General features: G+C 39.8%; 1 protein-coding gene across 1 annotated transcript in view; it reads right to left on the minus strand.

Annotated features, from left to right (window-relative positions):
• The window catches only part of LOC117531405 (disintegrin and metalloproteinase domain-containing protein 12-like), a 258,211-nt gene that overhangs the window by 106,833 nt on the left and 125,177 nt on the right, over positions 1-26,201 (minus strand). The gene's annotated exons all lie outside the window — the stretch shown is intronic.

The following is a 26,201-nucleotide window of genomic DNA, read 5'->3' on the forward strand; positions in this document are numbered from 1 at the left end:
TCTTCAGGCGTTCCGGCCCTGCCCGACCTACGTGGTAAATAAACAGTCTGATGCGATTGTAAACGTAACCCCTCAATCACAGCGTATAAACTGAACTGAGCTCCTTTAAGCAAGCTGAGAGAAAAATGAGTAAGGCTCTGAGCCGCTGTGACGTAGTCTATTAAACCACTTTTTCGCTTGATGAATCAACCGTGAAAAAGCATTCGATTTCAATCCATATCTCATTTTGTGCAAAACACGCAGAACAATAATTAGCTTACACACTGCACATGACAGCAGTTGATGAACAGATGGTCACAACAGCATAATGTGATAAAAATGGGAGTAAACATATATTCTACTCAGAGTGTTGACGGAACAGCAAAGGAGTCATCTTTAGTTGTAGACTCAATCAATGCTGCGATAAAGTGCATCTGTGAGGTTGCAAAGTAATCCAGTTACAGTTTATATCCAAACCGCAAAGAGTAATAAATCAACAAAGCAAATTGTTGCTGTAAGCACAGGGATGCTTCTCTCTTTCTTTATTCACTCAGAATTGAAGAACACAACCATATCAGCCTGACTGTTTATTGAATATTGTGTGAGCAGATTTATGAGAAAACTAAATTAATCTATTATCATAAAACTTGGTGAACAGGTTGAATCTGAAAGAAGGCACAATGCTGCAAATCAGTTTTTATCAATCATATATGATTAAATATGGGTGGGATTTCATGGTACAGTGCATCCGTAAAGTATTCACAGCACTTCACTTTTTCCAAATTTTGTTATGTTACAGCCTTATTCCAAAATGGACGAAATTCTTTTTTTCCCTATAAATTCTAAACACAATACCCCATAATGACAATGTGAAATTATTTTTTTGGGGCAAATTTATTTAAAACAAAACAAAACAAAAACTAAGGAATCACATGCACGTAAGTATTCACAGCCTTTCCCAGGAAGCTCAAAACTGAGCTCAGGTGCATCCTGTTTCCACTGATCATCCTTGAGACGTTTCTACAGCTTAACTAGAGTCCACCTGGGGTAAATTCAGTTGATTAGACATGATTTGGAAAGGCAAACACCTGTGGGGAGGTTTTTCAGCAGCAGGAACTGAGAGAATAGTCAGGACTGAGGGAAAGATGAATGCAGAAAGGTACAGAGACATCCTGGATGTCCTCATCCAACCTAATGGAGTTGCTGCAATGAGGAATGGGGAAAAAACTACCTAAAGATAGATGCGCCAAGCTTGTGGCATCATATTCAAGAAGACTTGAGGCTATAATTGCTGCCAGAGGTGCACCACCAAAGTATTGCGCAAAGGGTGTGAATACTTATCTACAAATGATTTCTTAGTTTTTCATTTTTACTAAATTTGCAAAAAAAAAAAAAAAAAAAAAAAAAAAACTTTTTATGTTGTCATTATGGACTGTTGTGAGTACAGTTTTGAGGAAAAAATATTTATTTTGGAATATGGCTGGAACATAACAAAATGTGGAAAACTGAAGGGCTGTGAATACTTTCCAGATGTACTGTAAATATACAAACGTGTGAGACTTCTGCAACATCCATGTCTGACAGGATGTGCAATGTGTTTCAGATGCATGAAACACAGCAAAACACAGACTCTGATCTAAGCATTGAGACAAAAAACAAGATTTGCAAAAATGCCATCTGAATCGCATTTCAAATCATTTCCAATGAGACTTGAAGCAGAATTCATAGAACTCTCAACTGTTCAGACTTGCAGCAAGGAATCAGATTCACATCTGACATGGAGATAAAACAGATTTTTTTTACTGAATTCTTACTCCCCTCTTCTATCAGCTGAATAAGATAATAATGACTGCTATATGTTCTCTGACTGCCCCTCTAGATTTGGGTGACATTATTTGTACTATGAAATGACAGCTTGTTGTGTAAAATGAATAATACCACAGTATCTATTAGCGTGTATTATATGCTGGTGGTAGTAAATGTGGTAAAATAATTAACAAACAAACTGAAACAGTTTAAGAGGAGTTGCAGTTACATCACTCACGGACATGCAGAAGGACAGGATGATTGGTATAATATACTCCCCATTTGCAGGGTGTATATATATATATATATATATATATATAAAAAAAGAATCAACAAACTTTCCTCTTATTAGCTGTTGCTTAGTGACAAAAAAAGCTTGCTGCATGATTATAGCCACTCCACTGCTCTGATTTCCAGATAAGTAGACTCCTAACTTCACGCAAAAGTGCTGAAAACTGGTTCAGACATGATGCTGCACCAACTCAGTAATAAAGACAATAATATTACAGTTATTTATACAGGATTTTCCAGACAGCCATTTCAAAAGTGCTTTAAAACATCAAAGTCCTGTGAACCTTTGCTGCCCATTTGGTTTTGGAAGATTTGGTGTGAAAGTAACTTCTGATATTTTTCCCATATGGAAAACCTCTCATGTCCATACCACAGGCTCTGACCACAGTTGCTTATTGGCATATGAGGGTCTCTGTTATATATTCTCCAAAAGATCTTACAAAGCTTTTTTGTTGTAATTGCAGCAAAAAAAAAAAAAAGACTAAAAAATACTGCTGTTTCTAAAAATAAATATTCATTTCCAGTTCATTTTGGGCAGTTACCGTCGGTGAACTAGAACGCTGCTCGGCCACTGTTGCAAATGACATTTTTAAAGGCAGAATACAAATGCGCAATCATGCGTAAGATCCAAAATGATCTCTGGTGCTGCATAAAGTGATGCCAATTGACAACTTTCAGTTCTGTTCAACTTCAGTATTGCGGGGATATATCACAGTTAAGCCTCACTGTCTTGGAAACCACTGCGGTAACTAAATAAATAAAACAAAAATAAAAATATAAAAACACAAATGACTGTAAACTGTAGATACAAAGATTTCTAAAAAAGCGTGGGACTGAACAATTTATACTCATACCTAATGTAAATCCAATATACAGGGCATGAGGCCCATCGGGCCGGTGCTTATCCCTGGATACTACAGTGGCGGAGAGTCCTGTTAGTCCATCACAGATTACTACACTACCACGGTTGCTACCCATTTACAGATGGTTGGACTGGGATGTTGTAGATTAAGAACATGTAACTACTGTGGACAGACCTGCAATTGAACCCTATTCTAGAGACTGGTAGTCCAACTCTTATGCCACAGGTCCACCTGCTCTACACTTACTATCCTAACTCCAACTTCATCAACTGCTTTGTTGTTGCTGAGGTTCACTTGGACATTTACAACAAAATACCACTAATTCCTGGGGATTAATCTGGGTCTGCTTCACAATCATGCATCTGAGCACACTTGCATGCCAGAACTCAGAAGTGAAGCAGAGTACGCCCTCTTTAGTACATGGCTAGGAGACAACTTGGAAACATCAGGAGCTGTGAGCCTGTTTCTCCTTGTAGAGCTGGAATTAGGTCAGGAAGTGCATTCTAATCCCAATGTAGATCAGTGAAAGGAAAAAAAAATGGGCCTTCTTCTTCAATGATATGAAATTTTTATGGGACCATACAAACTTTGCATCAATTATGTTTTTGCACAATAGAATTTCAAGTTGCATTTCAAAATGTTTCGTGATGAGGAACCGGCTTGTGGATGTCTACAGTGAGCTCCAGAAGCCTCGAGTTAATTCTCAAAATTTCTGTCTTGCCCTGAAACACAACAAGGCACTGGCTTCACAAGATAGCCTCTAATGGTGCGTTTACACATAGGCAAGACGTGTTATGAATGTAATATTTGCGTCATTCTTGGCACATTCCTGACATTCTTAACGTGACTTAAGGCATCTGAATAGGTTTCTTAATAGTGCATGTTGGTGTGTGATATTCGTGATTTTCGTGGAGCATGTTTTTGGCTGTCAAAAAATCTTCCACGAATGTCACACACCACCCTCATTTTGCCTCATGTCGTGGAGGTCGCAACTGAGCGTGTTGATCCATCTTGATTAGTGGTGATACTTAATAGAGCGTGACAGCGTTCTTCTCTAATGTGCGAATAATTAAACCCTGCTGCACTGCCAAGTCAGCTAAAAGTCTCGTTCTAATGTTCATCAACGCGCTCCTGCAGGTGTTTCACCTGCTGCTGCTATGCCTGATGTTTGGGAAAACAAGCGAGACGAGAGCCACGTGAAGCCACATATCAGGTTCTCTCAGTCTCCTCCTCCTTTCTGCGCCACTCCATGGCACAGAGCCCAACTAAGCATGCAGTCACAAAGTTCTTCTGCTGTGGATTTTGAGGAGCAAACTGGAGCGATTTGAATTGTTCAGCAACTGACGGTAGGATGAATATGTGTGTGTGTGTGTGTGTGGAGACAATTAGCCTCATTCACAACATGACAGAACGCGCGCAACAACATAGAACATTATTCTTGACTGTGCATAATGGTTCCTGATAATTCTCCAGCAACACGTGCCATTAATCGTAACGTGTGGTAACAGGGTGCAGCAGTTCCTGAGGACACCCGACGCCTCTGCCCCGAATCATCACATTCGTGATCAGCAGCCAAGAATGCATACTTCGTGGAATTCATGACTTGCCGTAATTATGTGTAAACGCAGCATTAAATACAAATAAAAAAATTTCCAGTTAATGCCTATTTATGCCCGCTGGTCATTCAGAAGCCTTTAAAAGTAATTCCATTCATTTATGGAATCTTCCATACTGTTGAAAGAGACAGTCAAGTGATGTATGCTGACCTATGACTCACTGAAAAATCATTTTTAGATAACTTTACATAGGATTAAAGTCAACATTGTAATTGATTTAACAACCACAGTGTTCAATAAAAATGGAATCTGTGCAGTAGGGAAAACTGAGTTTGAATGTTTTGAGTCAAGGTGTGTGCATAGTTCAGGTGTGAAGCATCAGTGGCACAGAGAGGCCACACAGCTTCAGACACACCAAAATAAATGAAGAGAGCCAGGACACACAAGGAAAACACACCAATAGACAAAGAAACAAACCAGTGAAAATGAGAAGAATCTCCAGAGACAGAGGGAAAGAGAATCCCTCAGCTGAATAATTTTATTTGCTTGTGTGTCCTAGTTCGTGTCTGTTCGTGTCCTCTCATGAACCAGATCACACCCTGTCTGGAACACACTACAAACTTGTGGTTTTTTTGAAGTACTGAACAAAACACAGCAATTGGGATTCCATCAGTATGTTGACCGTTTGACGATCCAAATTTAAATAGTCATGTAAGCTTCACATTGAATACTCGTTTGTGTCACCTTGATGCAATTTGATGTAAGCAATTCTAAAATGCAAGAACATGTAAAGAACTACACCATGCAGTTTCAATCGTGAGAAAAGCACAGTATGAGTTCTAGTGCAGTCCTAGTTGAGGTGACCTCCTGATAGTCATTAATTCTCACCAATTACCAGAAAACAAGACATCACTCATACAACAACTGACAAAGGTGAGCACTCACAAGCTTGAATTCTAACAATTTCCTAATAAAACTTAGATTTTTTTGAAGTACATTTTGTCTTTTATTGCGGAAACCACTGAGAAGCGACACCAGAACTGCAGAGATGTGTTTATATTTGAAATGGCAAAAAGTTACAAAATCTGTTTTGATTATTCATCCGGTGTAAAACAGTTGTACCATTTAAACAATGGCAACCTCTGATGCATATAGTGAAGTCAATGCAGAGACGTACCCAAACCTGCAATTTCTCTGACTGCCATTTGAGGCTGGTTTGAAAAGCCCATGTTAAAATTTCAAACTTTACAGCAGAAACAAACATGTTTAAAGCCGTGTGTGTGTATAGTTAGTTTCCACATCAGTGACAATTGTACGGGGTGAATTTTGATTACTCCTCTTTCAAGCCATAAAATTATGAATAATTAGGGATGTGGCCACATTGACCAACAGCTAGCATGCTGAGTTGAGGGCTCTGCTAGCAGAGGCAGGTCGTTCCAGTGCACATGTCATGACTGTTGTGTTCATCCTTTCTAAGCACTGCATTACATATCTAAGATAATATGGCTCATTGCGTGGTTAACTGTACTAACAGATCTTCTAAGAAGTCTGTGATCCAGTATTTCCATTCAGTGAAAATGATGTATTATCATGTTTTTCAAACTATATCTTAGCGTAGACTATATATTAGTCTACGCTAAGATATATTAGTCTAAGTATATTACAACTGTTCAATTGCTTGTTAACACAAATAGCTAATCAGCCAATCACATGGCAGCAACTCAATACATTTAGGCATGTAGACATAGTGAAGACAACTTGTTGAAGTTCAAACTGAGTATCAGAATGAGGAAGAAAGGGGATTTAAGTGACTCTGAACATAGTTGTTTGTGTCAGATGGGCTGGTCTGAGTTTTTCAGAAATTGCTGATCTACTGGGATTTTCACAAACAACCATCTCTAGTGTTTACAGAGAATGGTCCGAAAAAAAGAAGATATCCAGTGAGCGGTGCATGGGTGGACGAAAATACCTAGTTGATGTCAGAGGACAATGGACAGATGGGTTTGAGATGACAGAAAGGCAACAGTTGCTCAAATAACCACTCGTTACAACCAAGATATGCCAAGGAATGCCATCTCTGAATGCCCAACATGTCAAACCTTGAAACAGACAAGCTACAGCAGCACAAGACCACCAGGCGACACTCCTGTCAGCTAAGAAGAAGAAACTGAGGCTGCAATTCGCTGTCCCACAGCGTGCAAACAAGTTGAATGCTGAGTAAGGGCTTGTTCTCTCAGATCCAGCCCTTCTACCTCATTCAGATCAGTGCACAGGAGTATCTATCAGGAGCATCTGAGGCCTATTCCCTTCAAAAGGTGGAGATGGACCTGATGTCTCCCTAGGTGATTGTCATACAAAATTCAACATTCAAACAACTTTACTGATCCCTAATAGGGCAATTCATATCACACCCAATTACCTCAGACAAAAAATACAGCAACTGATCCACAATTATTACTAGTTGAACCACCAGAACCCAAGGTGGTTCTGTGGGATGCAGCAAAGCATGGCACCAATGCATACTCCCAGACATGACTAGCTAAACAAACAAACAGATAAACAGAAAATGTGATATTTAATTTGTATGTTAGAGTTCACAGAGTTTGCAGAAAATGTGTTAGTCATCCAAATTCAGGTGACTAGGCTGTTAGCCTTACCTACCTTGGTAAATTTGAGATAGAGAGGTGTGTTCAACCTTCGTTCGTCCCACCCAGTCTACCTCTTTATCCATTTATGGGTTGGCAGGCAATGCCAAGATGGTGACATGAAGCTTGTGCTTCAAACCTTCTCTCCAGAAAGCCTATGGGTGAGCTTATGGAGGGTTTGTCTAGAATATATACAGTCAATAGATTTAACCAGTTAACTTCATATCCGCTGGGGTGCGTACTAACATTACTGTGAGAAAACATCTATACCGTTAGAGCTTTTCCGTGAAGTTGGCTGCCCTTCCTCTCAACTACAAAGGTTATTGTAAAGCCATCCTTTCTTCCGTGGAGGGACGGACACTCAGCTGGGGAGGAAGCAAAGATCAACAAGCTGAGATGAGATCCACAAAAACAAAGTGGACTCCTCCTGGGTTGATGATTACAGCATGAACACGTGTACTTTGGTCATTACTTGAGCCTTTTCTTATTTATGTAGGGGTCGTGACTGCATGTGTTATTACACTACAGGACACCAACAGATGGCTGGCTCATGCTAACCTGGAGCAGAGGACCAAACCTCAGCCGACAGCTGGACTCTCTTAGTGACCTCACCGCTGACAACCCAGCTGGGAGTGTCAGCTGGAACAAGCCAGCAAAGGAGGAGGGGTATTTTGTTTGGGAGCTGTCAGCTAAAGACACAATGCTTCCCCGCCCTCGACTACGCCGCAGAGCCAAAGAGCTGGTAATAATCATTGGTTCAAAGCAAGTCCAGAGAGAGGACAGCGCCAAATAAAATGATGTGCTTCTTCAATTTTAATTAGCTCGGTGCTCTGTCGTGCAACCGCAACATCTGCCCACAACAGACAATCCAGCATGCGTGTGCGTCTGCCGCGCTGCGCCCCTGTAACACTTGAGGACTGTGCGGGAATGAAATAGCACGGTGTACATGTGTCATCCACATGTCACATTTAGTGGCTTGAACTCAGTGAGCAGATGTAGATTTAATGTTTTGATCGTGGATGCGGATGGAGAACATGCATTTGTTGCTGGAAAAGAACAAATATACTTCTGGCCACATCAGAGCATCTTGAGTGAGTGATGCATAAGGTGTACGTATACTGGGATTGTAGATTTAAAAAAGAATAAAAAATTTATCACAAACTAATACAATGATTTTCAGAAACCTGAAGGAAAAAGTTGGGGTTAGTGTTGCGTATAAATCATCAAATAAGGATGGGATGATACACTTACCTTCCAATACGATATGTATCACAGCACTTAAGAAATATGATTCTACAAGTATTGCATTTTGATTTTACAAAATATTGTGATTTTGGTTTGCTTTTTGTAACACTAGACCATGAGGAAAAGTTAAATCATATTTACCAAAAACAATGCGTGACATTGTTTAGTTCCCCCCACCACACACCCCCCTAAGGAGAATTGCACTCAATATTTGGTATTTAAATAATCAAAACAATTTCAAAACTGCTGCATGCTAATGTATATTTAAGCCCAGAATTGGCTGCATAAAGAGTGGAAAAATATTTAGCATTTGAGTCGGGCAATATCTTCTTAATGGGTATACCACAATGTCTCCTATGGCATACCGTGCAGATGTGCTCTTCTTGCTATCTTGGAAATTTTTTTTTGTACAAAGTAAAAACTGGAAGGCTGTTGCACCTCGGCTATTGAAGAGGGGTGGTCTGTGCAGAGCAACTGAGCATCTGGCTGACAAAGTCGGCTTCATGGCGCTCGGTCTCCCCACCTCAGCCCAGCCCATGTTTGGCTCGTGAATGGAAAGCGCATCTCAACCAGGTAACATTACCTTTAAGAGCAGGGTGCACTTAGATCTTTGAAAGTGGTGTTAATACAGTGAACTCAGTAAATTACTCGCACCTCCAATGTTCGCTAGAAATTTCTTAACACACTTTAATGCATCATTATCAACACATTTTGTTGGTGCATTCATATAGAAATGGGTGCCCATCTTTTCTGGATGTCGCCACCTTACCAACAAAACAACGATTCTACCATTTTTTAACTGTTGCATTACTTTTGTCAATTCTAAAATGCACGTTATGGTTTCATTTTTGATTGTGAAATTTGTTGGTTTTGTGTGGATGGCTGAACAGAGAGTTATATTTTTAAAATTAGCCTTTTCAATGTGGCTGTTTTTTTGCCCAAATCCAATAAGAAAACTAACTTCATGGTTATACCCTGAAAATAAACAAATTGCTAGCAGAGAATTTACACTATGGAAAACGTACAGACGCAATTCCTACAATTAATTCATCAATGGGCCAAGCAGGTTTTCGGTATCACTTAAGTGTACGAAACAACACTGACAATCGATCCTCAGTATACCATGGCCTACACAAAAATGGTGGCCATCCCAAGGTGGTCATTGAGTAATTACACAGAGGTCAAAATTGAAAAATGCTCCAATTATATTCAAATGTACACCACATTATTTGTCTGATCAGAAAGATTCCAAAAAAGGTAAAGTGATGCACATTCACAGTGGAGTTAATGGGGTTTTAAAAGGCGAGATGGAGAGAAGGCACAAGGAGCATCAATCTGGTGAGGAACTACTGCACCCAGTGAGTTTATAGAACCTCAGGTGATGAGCTGCAAATTAGGAACAGATGTGCGTGGAAAGCACCAGAACAAGGGCGTGGCCAGAGAGAGGGAACAGACAGACAGACCCAAGCAGAAAAACCCAGCAAAAGAAAAACAATGAAACAGCAAAACAGAAAATAATAAAACAATACAGAAAACCAGACAAAATATCAAATCCTGACAGTAATAATTTGCAACATCTGCCATGCTTAGTTACGGGGCAACATATGTCATACGTCGTAGAATCCAATGGACATTGACCTCGGTTGACCATTTCCTTGGAGGCCAAGCATTCAGCACTGCCAAAACTATTCCATTTATTAATCCGATTAGCTCAATCAATAATTTTCATCACTCTGTACCAAAATTGGAGCACCTTTAACTTTTGACCCCTGTACAAAGTGAAATTGACATTTGTTACCATTTTTGCTGATTTTATCCCATGACTTCATAACCTTTAGTCAACAACAGTCCAAACTATACCTTTTTGGAATTGTTATGATCAGACAAATAATGTGGAGTAGTTTTCAATATGATTAGAGCATTTTAAAAATTTGACCTCTGTGTAATTCTTCATTGACCCCTACCTGGCTATAGCTACTACCTCCCTGGGATAGCATCATACAATTTTGTGCAGTCTATGATACACTGAGGCTGGATTGTAAGTGTAGTTCCCTTAAGTCAGACCTGGGCAAACTGCGGTCCAGGGGCCACATGCGGCCCTTTGCATGTCTCTGTCCAGCCCTCATGAGGTCTGTGATTATTATTACATATATTAAAAATGTCAAGCTTGTGTGTTGCAAATCATTAGAGAGGTTTATTTAGGTATATTTAAATATTTACATATTATTACAATAATAAAAATTACCTATAAAAGCTATTAAATAGGTAATTTTTTGTAAAATTTGTAATGGGAGACAGCTGAGTTATCGATGGTGTGGCTCTCGGACACAATTCAGGTTCCCTATGTGGCCCCTTGTAAAAATTAATTGCCCACCCCTGCCTTAAGTAGTACTGATTAGGTCAAAACTGACTACTGGCTCATGGACTATAATGGGCTCAAACACACAAAACAAGTATAGTGTTGTGTTCTGGGGCATCGGTCTGGCTCCTTTTCTTGTTTCCACCTCCTTCCTGTGTTTTCTCTGTCAGTGGAGCTCATCATCATCTACACCTGTGGTGGTGGCACACTTGCATCAATCACAGGCATCCCACTTAAGCCTCAGCTGAACAGGAGGACACCGCCAGATCTTTCAGTCATCAGAAGCGGTACAACTGGCCTCAAGTGTAGTTACACCTAACCTTCTTCCTCTTTGTCTGTGTTTCCCCCATATGGATATGTTTTGTTATTCTCATTTTTCTGTTTTTATCTTTTTGTGCAGTCTGCAGCCATCACCAGCTCCACTGGCCCACCTGGCATTCCACACCTGCAATCTGTCCTCCAGTGTCTTCACCTCCTGGTCTCCACCCCATCACATCAGTGCAATCACAATAAACTGCAGGGGAGGTGATGGTCTAGTGGTTAAGCATTGGGCTTGAGACCAGAGGATCCTTGGTTCAAATCCCAGCCTGAGCGGAAAATCACTAAGGGCCCTTGGGCAAGGTCCTTAATCCCCTAGTTGCTCCCGGTGTGTAGTGAGTACCTTGTGTGGCAGCACCTTGACATTGGGGTGAATGTGAAGCATTATTGTAAAGCACTTTGAGATGGAAAAGCGCTATATAAATGCAGTCCATTTACCATTTACAAACTGTTATTTATCATTTCCTGCCTCACTGCAATTGAGTCCGTTTCAGTTCCTGGTCCTCGCGCAATATATAGGCCTTTAAAAAGCTGACCAACAGAAGAGTATCATCAGCACAAGTGGTTCAAAAACTCACAACACTGATTTTGTGTGCACACACACACACACAAACACACGCAGACACACACATACATACGCAAGCAAACCTGCTGCTATATTTCATAACACCTGATAACACTTGGAGATGCACTTCATCTCCGCCGAGCAATTAACTGCCGACCAAGCACATGATGTGTCTAATTCCATGATCCGCCCACCCTGTGTGGCGGTGGCAGTTCACTGTTTATCAATCAGTGGGAAGTTAATGAAGCACGGGGAGAAGAGAGGGGTCAGGGGTCGCCCCACCCATTTAAATTGCATTACCCACGGGACAGGTCTGCTGCAGGACTCCGTCTGACTGACAAGAAAATGTCTTGATACTCGGCAGACTGAAAACAGGCACAAACGTTCACTGTAGTACTGACAAGTGCAATACCCCTATTTTTATAGCCATTATGTTTACATCCTGTTGGTGTCCTTGATAAAATACACAAACCTGCTTTTTAAACTATATTAGGTTAAGGGAAAAGTGATTTTCCTGTCAGTGGATCTGACAACACAGACAGAAAGGCAATGAAGCCGACGAACTAATCTTGAATGTCAACTACCAAATGTAGTTGGCATTCTCTTCTCCCGGCATTAAATTAGCTCCCCCCCCCCCCAATGTATCTCATTCAATGTTAAAAAACCCTCTTCTGTCTTGGGTAGGGAAAGAAAACTTTTATCCAACATCTAATCAAAATGGAATAAATTCGTGCACCAATAAATGTCACAGGGAGCTATTTGAACACATTGGACACATTTTTATTGGGTAAACACAACCGCGCTGAAGTTTGAGGCTTCATCACACAGGTTGTTGATCAATAAATTAGATCTTTTAATCACATTTGGTCTTGATTCTCCCTTTTTTCAACTTTTATATCTTAATGGAACAAATCAGTCTTGGCTGATGATGAGTCATGAATGTAGAAGTGCAGCTTATTTTGCCTTATTTTGGCAGAAATGTGTGTGCGCACTGCAATAACCAAAGCAGGAGGACAAACTGAAGTCACGCACAAGGTGGAAAAACACTCTCAGTGGGAGAGAAGAGTTCAAACTACTCAGGGACACTTTCTGATGAACAACATGATGCTGAATTGATTATACGATTCGCAGCCAAAAAGAAAATCTGTTTATCAGGTGTCTCCCTGCTTTAAAGACAGAGGAACAATGGTGGAAATAAGAAAGCGGTAGAGCTGAGCTTCCCTGTGTTGTGGGCATGATAGGTTTGTTCAATCTAGTAGCACATAAAAATTATTATTTGTCAGTAGATAGCTCTTTATGGCTCTTATTTTCTACTGTTAGGTGTCCACCAACTTGCAAGTGTGATTAAGTTTGTGAAAATGTTCATTCCAGAGCGGGGTTTGTGTTGGTTTTTACAGATTTTGGGATCAATTTACTGAGACCATATATAATGTGCTAAATTCCTTCCCACTGTCGCCAAGTGCTTGCTCATAGGGGGTCGTTTTGACCGTTGGGGTTTTTCTGTAATTACTGTATGGCTTTTGCCTTACAATATAAAGCGCCTTGGGCAGACTGTTTGTTGTGATTTGGCGCTATACAAACAAAAATGATTTGATTTGATTTAAATTCCATGGGCATTTCAACATTTTGCGTGTTGGGTTGGTGAATGCTTTGCAGATGGTTTGCTAGGGACACATGGCAGCGGACGGTAACGTGGCGTTGTTAGCTGTATGCAAATGCAGATTTTGCGTGAATGAAAGCACAAAATGAAATTCAAAGCCCCTTGCAATGAGGCACAGCATTGGACAGAAACACATTTTAAATGAAAATGTCATTTACTGAATAGTTCCCAAATCCAAACTAAATGCACACTGAAAGCGGTTTATCATGAGAGGTGCACAGCGTTTGGATCCCCACATCCCAAAGTCATACAAAATGCAACGGAAAGTACTTTACAAAGTCATGAAAATGCATTAAAATTACATTTAAATCAAGTTATTAACTCAATAAAAGTACATCTGAAATAATCAAAAATATTTTAAACAAAAAATAAAATAAGTTATTATATGGCTGTGATGCTACGCGCGCTCTGATTTCTAGTCTGATATTTTTCCATATCAGACCGGTTACCATGACAATTGATTTGGAACGCGTATCACATTCGTTACAAACCAGAAAGCAAAAAACACGATTACAAAAACCAAGTCGGATATGAACATACTCCATAAATATCTAAACAGCATCGGGGAAAAAATACAGAGACTGAAAGCTTACCAGCCCAAAACCGCCACCAGCTTTCATATTTGGGGAATACCGTAAATTTGCATATTATATATATATATATAAAACAAAAGAATTATTAACCTCACTTGCTCATTCTGTACGGGAAAATCAGACCTGGGTGTTTTTCGGCTCGCTAATGCTCAGTCCATGCTGACAAAACCTCAATCTGATATTTTCCCATACAGACCTTAATAATCCTTTAATATTCAACTTGCAACAGTGCCGTAAAACAATATGTAATTCAAATAATTAAAATGTAATAGGTTACGAGTAGGTTTCAGCAAACAGTAATGTTTTCAGGCCTAATTTAAATGAACTGTAAGTTTGAGCAGACCTCAGGAAGTTCAGTAAGTTTGTTCCACAGGTGAGAAGTGTAATAACTAAATGCTACTTCACTTTGTTTGGGTCTGGTTTTGGGAAAACACAGTAAACCTGTTCCAGAAGACCTGAGGGGTCTGGTTGCTTCATATGGTATTATTAATTCTAAGAGGTATGTTGGTCCAAGACTATTTAGCGCTTTATAGGCTTGTAATAAAATTTTAAAAGCTATCCCTTGACTCACAGGAAGCAACATAGAAAGGCATGATAAATGTCATATTTTATATTTGTAGTTGATGTTTTGTTTTGTGGACAGCATGGTGGCTTAGCGGTGAGCACTGCTGCATCACAGCAAGAAGGTCCTGGGATCATTTCCCACTTGGTCCTTTCTGTGTAGGGGTTTGCATGTTCTCCCCATGTTCCAGGTGGTTCCTCCCACATCCTGGTTAGGTGAATTACAAACTTTCAATTACCCGGAGGTGTGCGTGCGTGTGAGTGTGAATGTGTTTGTCTGCTTATATGTGACCCTATGATAGTCTTCCGTTCTCTCAGGGTGTACCCCGCCCCTTCCCCAATGACAGCTGGGATAGGCTCCTGCTTCCCCTGCGACTTTTGATTGGAGTACAGAAAAAGAATGAATGAATGTTTTATTAAATATAGACAACTATAAATGAATGTTTAATTGTGGTATGTTCTGCATTAAAGAAAACTGGGTAAAAAAAAAAGAAAAAAGAAATGTATAGCCAACGAGCTCATAAGGAATGACTTTATGAGGAATGATTTATAACACTAGCTCAATTACCACCAGTTTTTTAAAATGTTATAAATTACAGGCACAATTTCAGCCACTGAAAATGCTTTTAGATTCATGAAGGTAAACATGTTAAATGGACAATACACATCATTTTGTGCATTTGAAAGCTGGAATCCTTATTTTTATTTATTTATTTATTTATTTTTGTGGGTACTTCAGAATTTGCAAGCTTTTACACATACAAACCGAAAGTAATCAGGCCCTATTATTTTAGCAAAAGGCTTATGTGACCCAGAGTCCCTTAGTACAGAGAGTAAAAACAACAGAATACGCCGTCATTTTGAGCCAATTGTGTGAAACTAATGAACCGGCACATTGTGGACAGTGCACTAACCTATGTGTATATAATGCAACACTGCACAAACACGGGGTAGGTCAGGGAGAATGGTGAATGTTATTGTGTGTGTGTGTGTGTGTGTTTAAACTGTTTTGAGATGTAGGTCTATGAGCATGAGCTCCATTATGTTCCAGATTGCCTATATAGGGAAATAGATTTGTCTGAAAAAAATAATAAAATGAGCAACACACTCTTAAATACACTTAAAAAGAGAGACACACCCACCATTTCTAAATGATTTGTATTACTGAAAGCTCAGTCACAGGAAGAAATGATACATCCATGTTTGCAATGAAAATTTATTTCTGCACACTGAATTCAATGTGGCAAATACACATTTGACCCTCCCCCTACCCGAAAAAAACAATGTGCTGCCAAGTATGATAAAATGACTTCAAATAAAATTAACATTAACAAAGCTGTGAGTCAATCTCACAGCCCTGAAAGCTAAAAACAAGACCAACAGTAACATGGGGAAAACAGATAAGTGTGACAATTGTGCCCTCTTTAAATTTCAAAGACCAAACTACTTCTGTTTCTAGTCATAAATAAGACATTTTTAAACCTAGTCTTTTGATGTTAGCAAGTCCCAACAACAAATAGCAATTCATAGCACCAAATACAATACACAGGACTGAAGAGTAATTTACCTTCCTCAAAAAGCTTTGAAGATGAAGTCGGCTTCCATCCCATGCGGATGACTGTACTTTACCAGATTTTACATCTAATGGAATCTGATGGAAATCTGTAACACTTGAAACCCTAGTCATATCTATTTGGCATTGAAATGCACAACAACATGGCATTTTCACTGAAAAAACAAAAAGGCTTTTGTAGTCAAATTGGTATGTAATTGCATAACAGACAAAAAGAGTTCTAAGCGAACATGGCCCCAAAACGGCTCCCTGAGTCACGAGAATGTATTTTTTCACATCATCACGTCGCTACTCTTTGTATAAAGGGACTTTAATGTGACCTATACTTTTTTTTTGGCCATAAGATGTTAAAGTAAAATAATAGGAAAAACTTGGATCGCCACAGTGACCTCACCTCAGGGCACATCAACTGTTCAGGTGCTAGGCTACTGCTCGTAAGAGACAACTCACAAAGCCTTAAGTCCAGAAAACAAACACGGCATCCAGGCGCAGAGACACCAAGAGAGAAACGAGTACTTGGCATGAAAACACATTGTTCAAGAGATGAAAGAAGAGGCCTATGCAGCCCAAAATGGACAGCTGAACCACTGAAAAGAGGGACTGGCTTAGTAGAGGATGATCTGGACTGACACGATAGATAGAGAAAATGAACCAGTGTGATTGAGGAAGAAGAAAAGAAAGTGGGAGGTCTCACCAAGGTGTTTTAATGCAATTAAAGAGACATGTATTTACTGAACATTTTGTTCATGTCCATCTGAACCTGCTACAACTAGAGATCTGTGAGCAAGCTAAAAAAGATACCCTCCTGGTCTGCCATAATAGAACCCCTGGCAAAAATTATGGAATCACCGGCCTCGGAGGATGTTCATTCAGTTGTTTAATTTTGTCGAAAAAAAGCAGATCACAGACATGACACAAAACTAAAGTCATTTCAAATGGCAACTTTCTGGCTTTAAGAAACACTATAAGAAATCAGGAAAAAAAAATTGTGGCAGTCAGTAACGGTTACTTTTTTAGACCAAGCAGAGGGAAAAAAATATGGAATTACTCAATTCTGAGGAAAAAATTATGGAATCATGAAAAACAAAAGAACGCTCCAACACATCACTAGTATTTTGTTGCACCACCTCTGGCTTTTATAACAGCTTGCAGTCTCTGAGGCGTGGACTTAATGACAAACAGTACTCTTCATCAATCTGGCTCCAACTTTCTCTGATTGCTGTTGCCAGATCAGCTTTGCAGGTTGGAGCCTTGTCATGGACCATTTTCTTCAACTTCCACCAAAGATTTTCAATTGGATTAAGATCCAATCTATTTGCAGGCCACGACATTGACCCTATGTGTCTTTTTGCAAGGAATATTTTCACAGTTTTTGCTCTATGGCAAGATGCATTATCATCTTGAAAAATGATTTCATCATCCCCAAACATCCTTTCAATTGATGGGATAAGAAAAGTGTCCAAAATATCAACGTAAACTTGTGCATTTATTGATGATGTAATGACAGCCATCTCCCCAGTGCCTTTACCTGACATGCAGCCCCATATCATCAATGACTGTGGAAATTTACATGTTCTCTTCAGGCAGTCATCTTTATAAATCTCATTGGAACGGCACCAAACAAAAGTTCCAGCATCATCACCTTGCCCAATGCAGATCTGAGATTCATCACTGAATATGACTTTCATGCAGTCATCCACAGTCCACGATTGCTTTTCCTTAGCCCATTGTAACCTTGTTTTTTCTGTTTAGGTGTTAATGATGGCTTTCATTTAGCTTTTCTGTATGTAAATCCCATTTCCTTTAGGCGGTTTCTGACAGTTCGGTCACAGACGTTGACTCCAGTTTCCTCCCATTCGTTCCTCAGTTGTTTTGTTGTGCATTTTCGATTTTTGAGACATATTGCTTTAAGTTTTCTGTCTTGACGCTTTGATGTCTTCCTTGGTCTACCAGTATGTTTGCCTTTAACAACCTTCCCATGTTGTTTGCATTTAGTCCAGAGTTTAGACACAGCTGACTGTGAACAACCAACATCTTTTGCAACATTGCATGATGATTTACCCTCTTTTAAGAGTTTGATAATCCTCTCCTTTGTTTCAATTGACATCTCTCGTGTTGGAGCCATGATTCATGTCAGTCCACTTGGTGCAACAGCTCTCCAAGGTGTGATCACTCCTTTTTAGATGCAGACTAACGAGCAGATCTGATTTGATGCAGGTGTTAGTTTTGGGGATGAAAATTTACAGGGTGATTCCATAATTTATTCCTCAGAATTGAGTGAGTCCATATTTTTTTTTTCCCCTCTGCTTGGTCTAAAAATTAACCGTTACTGACTGCCACAATTTTTTTTTCTTGATTTCTTATAGTGTTTCTTAAAGCCAGAAAGTTGCCATTTGAAATGACTTTAGTTTTGTGTCATGTCTGTGATCTGCTTTTTTTCGACAAAATTAAACAACTGAATGAACATCCTCTGAGGCCAGTGATTCCATAATTTTTGCCAGGGGTTGTAGTTGCTTGAAAGCACCACCATATATTGGTGGTAATAAAATCTTTTGTGATGAAATAAGTAACTACAACTGGTCAACTTCTGTACTGAAGAGGCCAGCAAATCTGTTCGGGAAGTACACTCTCTGCCTGCAGTCAACTCACTTGCTATCACCAATGTAGTAGAGCGCCCAATGCAAATCTCATGGGAGCAGGTGGTTACAACTTTGCTGCGGCAAAAAAAAAAAAAAAAAAAACACAGCGGGATCGAGAGCAACAGGATGTCTCAGTCAACATAAGAGAACAGTGTAAAACTATGCGGTGTCCATGCATTACTCTCAGCATAAATAGAACATCTAACAGGAGCAGGGGACAGGAACAGCAACAGGTACACATACAGATACGGTATGTGCTGCAGTAACTGCCACGGGAGTTACCACAGCAACCCAACAGCCCCACTTTACTGCATGCCCATATATGGCACACATATATGACAAATAGAATATGAAACAGTCTTTAAACTAAATGAAAACAACAAAATAGGAGCGCTATTCATGACCAGTGCATCAAAAGACATACAGGCCAGGAAATCTATGCAACAACCCCATCAATATCTTTATTAATAGCCTAAATGACATGCTGTCTCCTGTGGGATGGGAGAGGACACAAAATCAATCCATCTCTATTATTGTGCAGGCATAAATTCTCAGAGTTTCAGTGGGTGCTGGCAGGAGTGGACATACACATCACGGGAAAAGGCAGGAGTGTAACACACATGCTGCAGTTGCGGATGGTAATGATCCAAAATTCACCAGGAGAGGGCAGGGGCAGGACAAAAATATATAAAAATGTAGACCTCTAGTATGTAGCCTTCATTAATATTGTTAATAGCCATAATTTGGTCTTTTGTCTGTTAGTGAGAGTACTTAAAAACTACTGAAGGCCTTTAGATGACATTTGCAAGGGCAAATGTTCTTTTGTTTGTTTGTTTGTTAAGATGTTGCAACAAGAGCTCACAAGATTTCAAAATTTGGTGGGAGCCATATTTTGATAATGGCTCCCATTTATTTCCATGTTAACTGTAGTCTGGTAAACCGGCGTCCCCACATGCACTTCAGCTCAGTAAAGGACAGACAAAGAGAGGACTGTTGGAACTTAGATGGCAAGCTCACTCTTTTGGCGTCCTCCAGTCAGAATACGAGTCGAACCAAAGACTCGTGATTTCACACCAACAGGCTTTGATACATCTCATTAAAACTCAGATAAGCTAATTAGGCACTTCTGGACAAATCCAACATTTAGTTATGATAAAAGAAAAGATCTCATTAGAGCTGGTGGTGCTGCAAAACATGCTGTGCTCTGTAAACTAAAAATATTTAGAACACATGCAAACAAACATTTACAAGATGAAATCATCAAAGAAATAAGCCTGTTGTAAAATCTAGAAATGATGATTAGTGTATGACATTTCAACTGAGAGCTTGTTGAGGCAATTCAGTGTGGTAATAATGCCCCCCCCCACTTTGCTTTTTTGTGGCAACTGACATGATCCCAGCTTAACTGGGAAAAAATTGGGATAAAGCAGGATCATGTACATATACCCCCATCCAGTCAATAACGGCAAAACAAAAGGAACAAATAATAGAAAATGAAAAAATAACCACCCTTGTTGCTGTGCTGAAAACATTTCTTGCAGGCTTTTTGGCCATGATGTGTCTGACATCAGGCAGTGGTGCTGCCCAGAGCCAAGCAGAACTGCCCCTGCTTCCCCTGAGCTCAATGAAACTCCCAGCCTTCATGAAGCATGTCATGAACAGAGCTGTTACAGCGTGCCAGCCAATGATTTCCCCTCAAGAAAGAGGGAGGAAAACGAAGGAAAAAAAGGCAAGACAGATGGTTTTAACTTTATTTATATAAGCTGTCGTGTTCAGTGTCAAGCTAACATGCGGCCCGGTGGCGCCTCTGCAAGTGGCAAGGGTGGCACAGGCAAAGACAAAAAAAATATGCTTGTGTCAGCTGCAGCAAAAGGGCAAATGAAGGCTGAAGCATTTAAAGTGAGAGGACTGGTCTGTTCGTGCATCACTGCTGATCTCACGTCACACCTGTACAGCATTAATGGCACAGTGGGGTGATCAAACAGAGCGTAGCGTCTGTCGGCTCAAGATTGATGTGATGAAGCCCTGTCGGCAGTCGGCGTGATGGATAATTCCACAGGATCCCAATTACAGAGAAAGGATAATGAATACCTTCCCAACAATAGGTAAGATAATTGGATTTAAGAGGAAAATGGAGCACGGATCTGGAGAGCTTTCAATAGAAGGCGTCAGAATCTGACGTCTAGGCTTTTGATTCTGATGCCTGTCACCATTACTAAAATCAGACAGTCATCTTCCACAGTATATACTTTGTCCAGCAGACATCTCATTTTCTCATGACTGTACAATATACAGTGACTTGCAAAAGTACTCAGCCCCTTGGTATTTCACACATTTTAATTTGTTTATGCCATTTCAAATACAAAAAGTAAATGAGGCTTCTTAATATAAAAATTTCTAAAATTATCTTCCTTAAACTCAAACTCAAAACAAATCTCTACAACTTGATATAAATTAATTAAAAATATAAAAGCCAAGATGATGGGTTGCATAAGTAATGGAACACTTTGGTATAATACCTGTAAATAATCAGTTTTATTGCCAGTTTTCTTCAGATAAGTCAGGAGATGGATACATGAACATTTCCAAGTCACCGAATATGTCTTGGACTTTATTTACATCAGTTATGAAGAAATACAAACAGTGTGGCACTCTATGGTAAATCTGTATGGAGTAGACAGTTCTCAAAAACCGAGTGACGGAGTGAAGGAGAAGAGTGAGAAAAGCCACTCAGACAACCCAGAAGAAGTTATAGGCTTCTCTGGCTGTGACTGGAGAAATTGTGCATAGTGTATATTTTGCATTTCCCCATTTATACAGCTTCATGATGAAGTGGTATAGAGGAGGATTTTCTTTCACCAAAACATCAAATCTAGGCTTGCAGCTCAGATGTACCTTCTGGCAAATTGTAGCTGAACGTTCAGGTCTTCTTTTAATAAAATCCTCCTGCAAAGTCAAGTACCACTAAACTATTTACTTTTAACCAGAGTTCTCAGATAATAAGGACCCAGACAGTGCTGATAACCAGCAGTGTCCGTGCTTGCAGTCAAAGTGAAAACATCAATGGCAAGAAGCTTCACCTTTGGAGCAGTCATCACTGACAGAGTGAAGCTCCGATTATGAAGTATCCCTCACCGAGACATCACTCACTGTAGTCACAGCATACACTGAGGTAACAGACAAGACATCCAAGGAGTATCTACGTTTGAGCCTCATAATACACTCATTGACAGGAGTGATATTCAACATCACTGGAGGTAGGGAGCCAGCCACAGAAACTGCAACCTCTTCGGAAGTACTGCATCACAAAGACCAAAATTTGGTGTATTCATCACCCACCAGCTTCTGCCCACTTCCAGAAACATGGAGCTTTCCAATCTCCCTTGGCAGCAGTTGAAAACATCATCCATGCTGAGAAAGAATGTTCCAGGTGTCCATCCACATGAGCTGCTTCAAGACTGCATGTAGGCACCAATGTGCAGTGGACGATTCCTTAAATCCAGTGCTTAAACAGTCCAGCATTTTGAGATTTATCTTTTGAATTCATTTACATTATGATGCAGAAATTTGTTTTCACTTGGAGATTCACACCCACTTTTTTTTTTTTTAAGCGTTTGTTTGAATAAGCAAGCCTTTTTGAACTTGTGAAGTACAGTGCATCCGTAAAGTATTCACAGCGCTTCACTTTTTCCACATTATGTTATGTTATAGCCTTATTCCAAAATGGATTAAATCTTTTTTTTCCCTCAAAATTCTACAGACAATACCCAATAATGACAATGTGAAAAATGCTTGTGAATTTTGCAAATTTATTAAAAAAAAAAAAAAAAAAAAAAAAAAATAGAAATCACACGTACATAAGTATTCACATCCTTTGCTCATTACTTTGTTGATGCACCTTTGGCAGCAATTAGAACCTTCACGCTTCTTGAATATGACGCCACAAGCTTGGTGCACCTATCTTTGGACGGTTTTCCCCATTCCTCTTTGCAGCACCTCTCAAGCTCAATCAGGTTGGATGGGTCATTTCTTAGTTTTTTTTTTCATTTTTAATAAATTTGCATAAATAAATAAAAAAATTATCATTATGGTATTGTGTGTAGAATTTTGAGAAAAAAAATAATTGACTCCCTTTTAAAATAAGGCTGTAACATAACAAAAATGTGGAAAATGTGAAGCCCTGTGAATACTTTCCAGATGCACCATAGGCAAAACCAGGTAAAACCACAAGGCTGAGTATTTTTTCTATGCATGAATGCATGCACTCATCAAGTGATATTCAGCAGCTACTTAGCAAGATTCTGAGATATGTATCTTCACGTATAATGATTAACTCCACAAAGACAGCACAATAACAACAGCAATACCAAAACAAAGTCATCAAATGGCCTAGGTTACAGTTTAGTGTCACCCCTAGTTGAATCCCAATAGTACAAGCAGTAGATCAAAAAATTCTGCTTGAGTGGAGCAGTACTCTTGCAGTGAGTGGTGAAAAACAACCTGTTTAGTCATCATCTATGTAACTGTGAAAATACATTGTTGACACACAAACAACCGGTCTTTAAGCTGCCTGTCAGCATGGTTGTGTCTTGTCACATTTAGCACTCGCGCTGTTGCCTCACCATTTGATGGGAACACTTTGTCTCTGTCGCTGCTCCATAGTCCTGTGGTGAGTGACACATAGTCCAATCATTCCAGTCGTTCAAGCACAATGAAATGTGAAAGAGTCAGCTCAACCAAATTACAAAGAAGCACTGTGGATGATCCAGTTCATCTAGAGCACTTTAAATGTAATTTGTAAATGCTATCGCACAACAAACTAATTTACAATCACCTCCTTGGTATTGAGGTGGCAAGGATATCTAAAAGCCTGTGCAAGTACAATCCCAAATCAGAAAACGTTGGGACACTATGACAAATAGAAATAAATGAATAAAAATTAATCAAAGAAAAGCTGTATTGTTGAGGAGCAAAGCTAGGCAGAGGATCTTCAGTTTCTCAAGAAATGCATGAGAAAATTTATTGAAATATTTTAAAACAATGTTCCTCAAAGAAAAATTGGAAGGGATTTGCGTATTTCTCACTGTACAATGCATAATATCATGAAAAGATGCAAGGAATCTGGAGGAATTTCAGCGCATAAAGAGCAACGGTGCAAGCCTGAGCTGAACACCTGTAATCTTTGATCCACCACATGGCACTGCATCAAGAACAGTCATTCATCAACAACTGATATAACCACATGGGCAAGGGAATACTTTGTTAAACCTTTGTCAAGCACAACAATACAGTTACATTGACAAATGTCACTTAAAACCCTGGTCCCACCAAATTATGAACAATGAATAATGAGCGTAACAATGGTACAAGTCCAGTTATTCAACAAACGTAGGGGAATAGTAGCTCTTAGAGGCAGACAATTTGGCTAACAAGGCTCATCTTTGAGAGTGGCGCTAATTTCAAGAAGTTCAAAATTTAGCAACAGCAGCGTGGGGCAGTTTGTGTACGAGGTACTACGAGGACAAACAAGGATTTTAGAGGCATGTTTGTGGTGAGGACGAGGCTATTAAAAGCCCATTATCCCAGCACAAGGACAGGACAGGCTATTTTGGCTCCTCCCTCTCACGCACATGATACCACCTGCTTTGTGCTCTGGAAGCTGTATATAAAGTAATTATTTTGTAGCAGATTAATCATTTTCTGTCAGAGTTTGGCTGTTGAAAACACCTCTAATCGCTTTTGGAATCACAGAGGACTGTTTCATTAGGACCCTTTTTTCCTCTCTCTCTCTCTCGTGTGCTGCATGAGGTGGAGAACGTATTTGGAACAGCCTAAAAGGTAATATCTGTAATGTTTATATTGTAATAGCTTGGTAAAACAGTTGCGTGTTCATTCCTTCTTTATAAGCAGCAGTAAAAGTATGTTTATGATAGAGTTAACATCTTGTTATAATGGATCAGATGAGCTCCTTGCTCCTGTGTGCACACTGAAGCAATGACTCGCACTCAAGACGAGCATTTATGCAGAACGAGAGCATGCAAAAGAGCGATTCTGCAGACATTAACGGACGAACACAAAGTTAAAAGTTGGATCACGGTGTCAAACTGACCGTCAGTCGCGGAAGAAATAAAGCCAGCGAGAAGAAGCGCAGAGGTGACTGTTCAGGAACTCATGTTTCGGTTCCAGCTGGTCTTTTTCCTTCATAATTTTTTCAACCTTGCACTGGGTGCACACATAGAACTGTTGCATTTAAAGACTCTGTAACACAGGTGAACCGCAGCCTGATGCACGGTGCACACCAGCCGGACTACGCAGGATTGTCTTTTTTTGGACTGCGTTTAAAAAAATGTGACAATATCTTAAATGGATGCTGTGAATTGAAAACACATACTTTAAAGGGATCAAGTGGGGGAGGGGTGGAGGGTTGGACCAAATCCATGTCTAAACGTTTACCAACGTTGCATTACATGCCGCTACATGGATCATATGTGGCTTGACGTGGATCATATGCAGCGACACAAGCCAGTCGAGGCTGGACTGGGCTCAAATGACAAGTCAGTCATGGCTGATTAAAGGCTGATACCTGGCACAAGCGAGGTACTTAGAGGCTTCTTTGTAGCGGATATGTGATAGATTTATACGTGGATCATATTTTGAATAATCACTGACAAATCCATACGTGGCTCATTATTCATGGCTTTATTATTTGGTGCGACCAAGGCTTAAAACTTTATTCTGCTGCAAAAAAAGAAGCCTTATGCTAACTTTGTCTCAGAAGGGGCAAGGACCTCTCTGAGCTCAGTGGCATCTGCTTTAGACTGTCACACAGTGGAAACGTGTATGTATTGTGGTCAGATGACTCAATACTCCAGATGTTTTTTGGAAGAAATGGGTGCTGTGTGCTCCAGACTAAAGATGAAAAGGACCATCCAGACTGCAGCAACAAGTCTAAAAGCCAGGGTCTGTCATGGTAGGTGGTTGTGTCACTGCCCTTGGCAAAGGTAAACTACACTTCTGTGATGGCAGCATTAATGCAGAAGAGTGCACTGAAATTTTAGAGCAACATATGTTGCCTTCAACTTTTTTTCCAGGACATCCATGCATTTTTCAACAAGACAATGAAAAAATTCTGCACACTTTACAAAGGTATGGCTGCAGAGAAATTGGGTATGGAAACTGGACTTCTGTCCTGACCTATCCCCATTATAAAATGTGCGGAGAATTTTGGAATGAAAATGCAAAAACAACAACCCTCTACTATTACAGACCTTAGGATGTGTTTGCAGCAAGAATGGGACAAAATAACAGCTGAAATGCTTTGTGTGGTGCCCTCAAAACCAAAATGTCTTTAAAAGTGTTGTGAGAAGGAATGGCAAAATTACAAAATGGCAAATGAAAAGAAGATGGCAACCCAAAAAGTTGAAATAAGTTGGACTGATGTTGTCTGCAATGAAACAGAAGTCAAAAAGTAAATGTAAGAATCACTGCATGGGTTTTTTTTTTTAATTAAATTTCATTGTCCATACATCTCAACTTTTTCTGATTTGG

This window comes from Thalassophryne amazonica, chromosome 18, assembly GCF_902500255.1.
Source record: "Thalassophryne amazonica chromosome 18, fThaAma1.1, whole genome shotgun sequence".
Taxonomy (NCBI): domain Eukaryota; kingdom Metazoa; phylum Chordata; class Actinopteri; order Batrachoidiformes; family Batrachoididae; genus Thalassophryne; species Thalassophryne amazonica.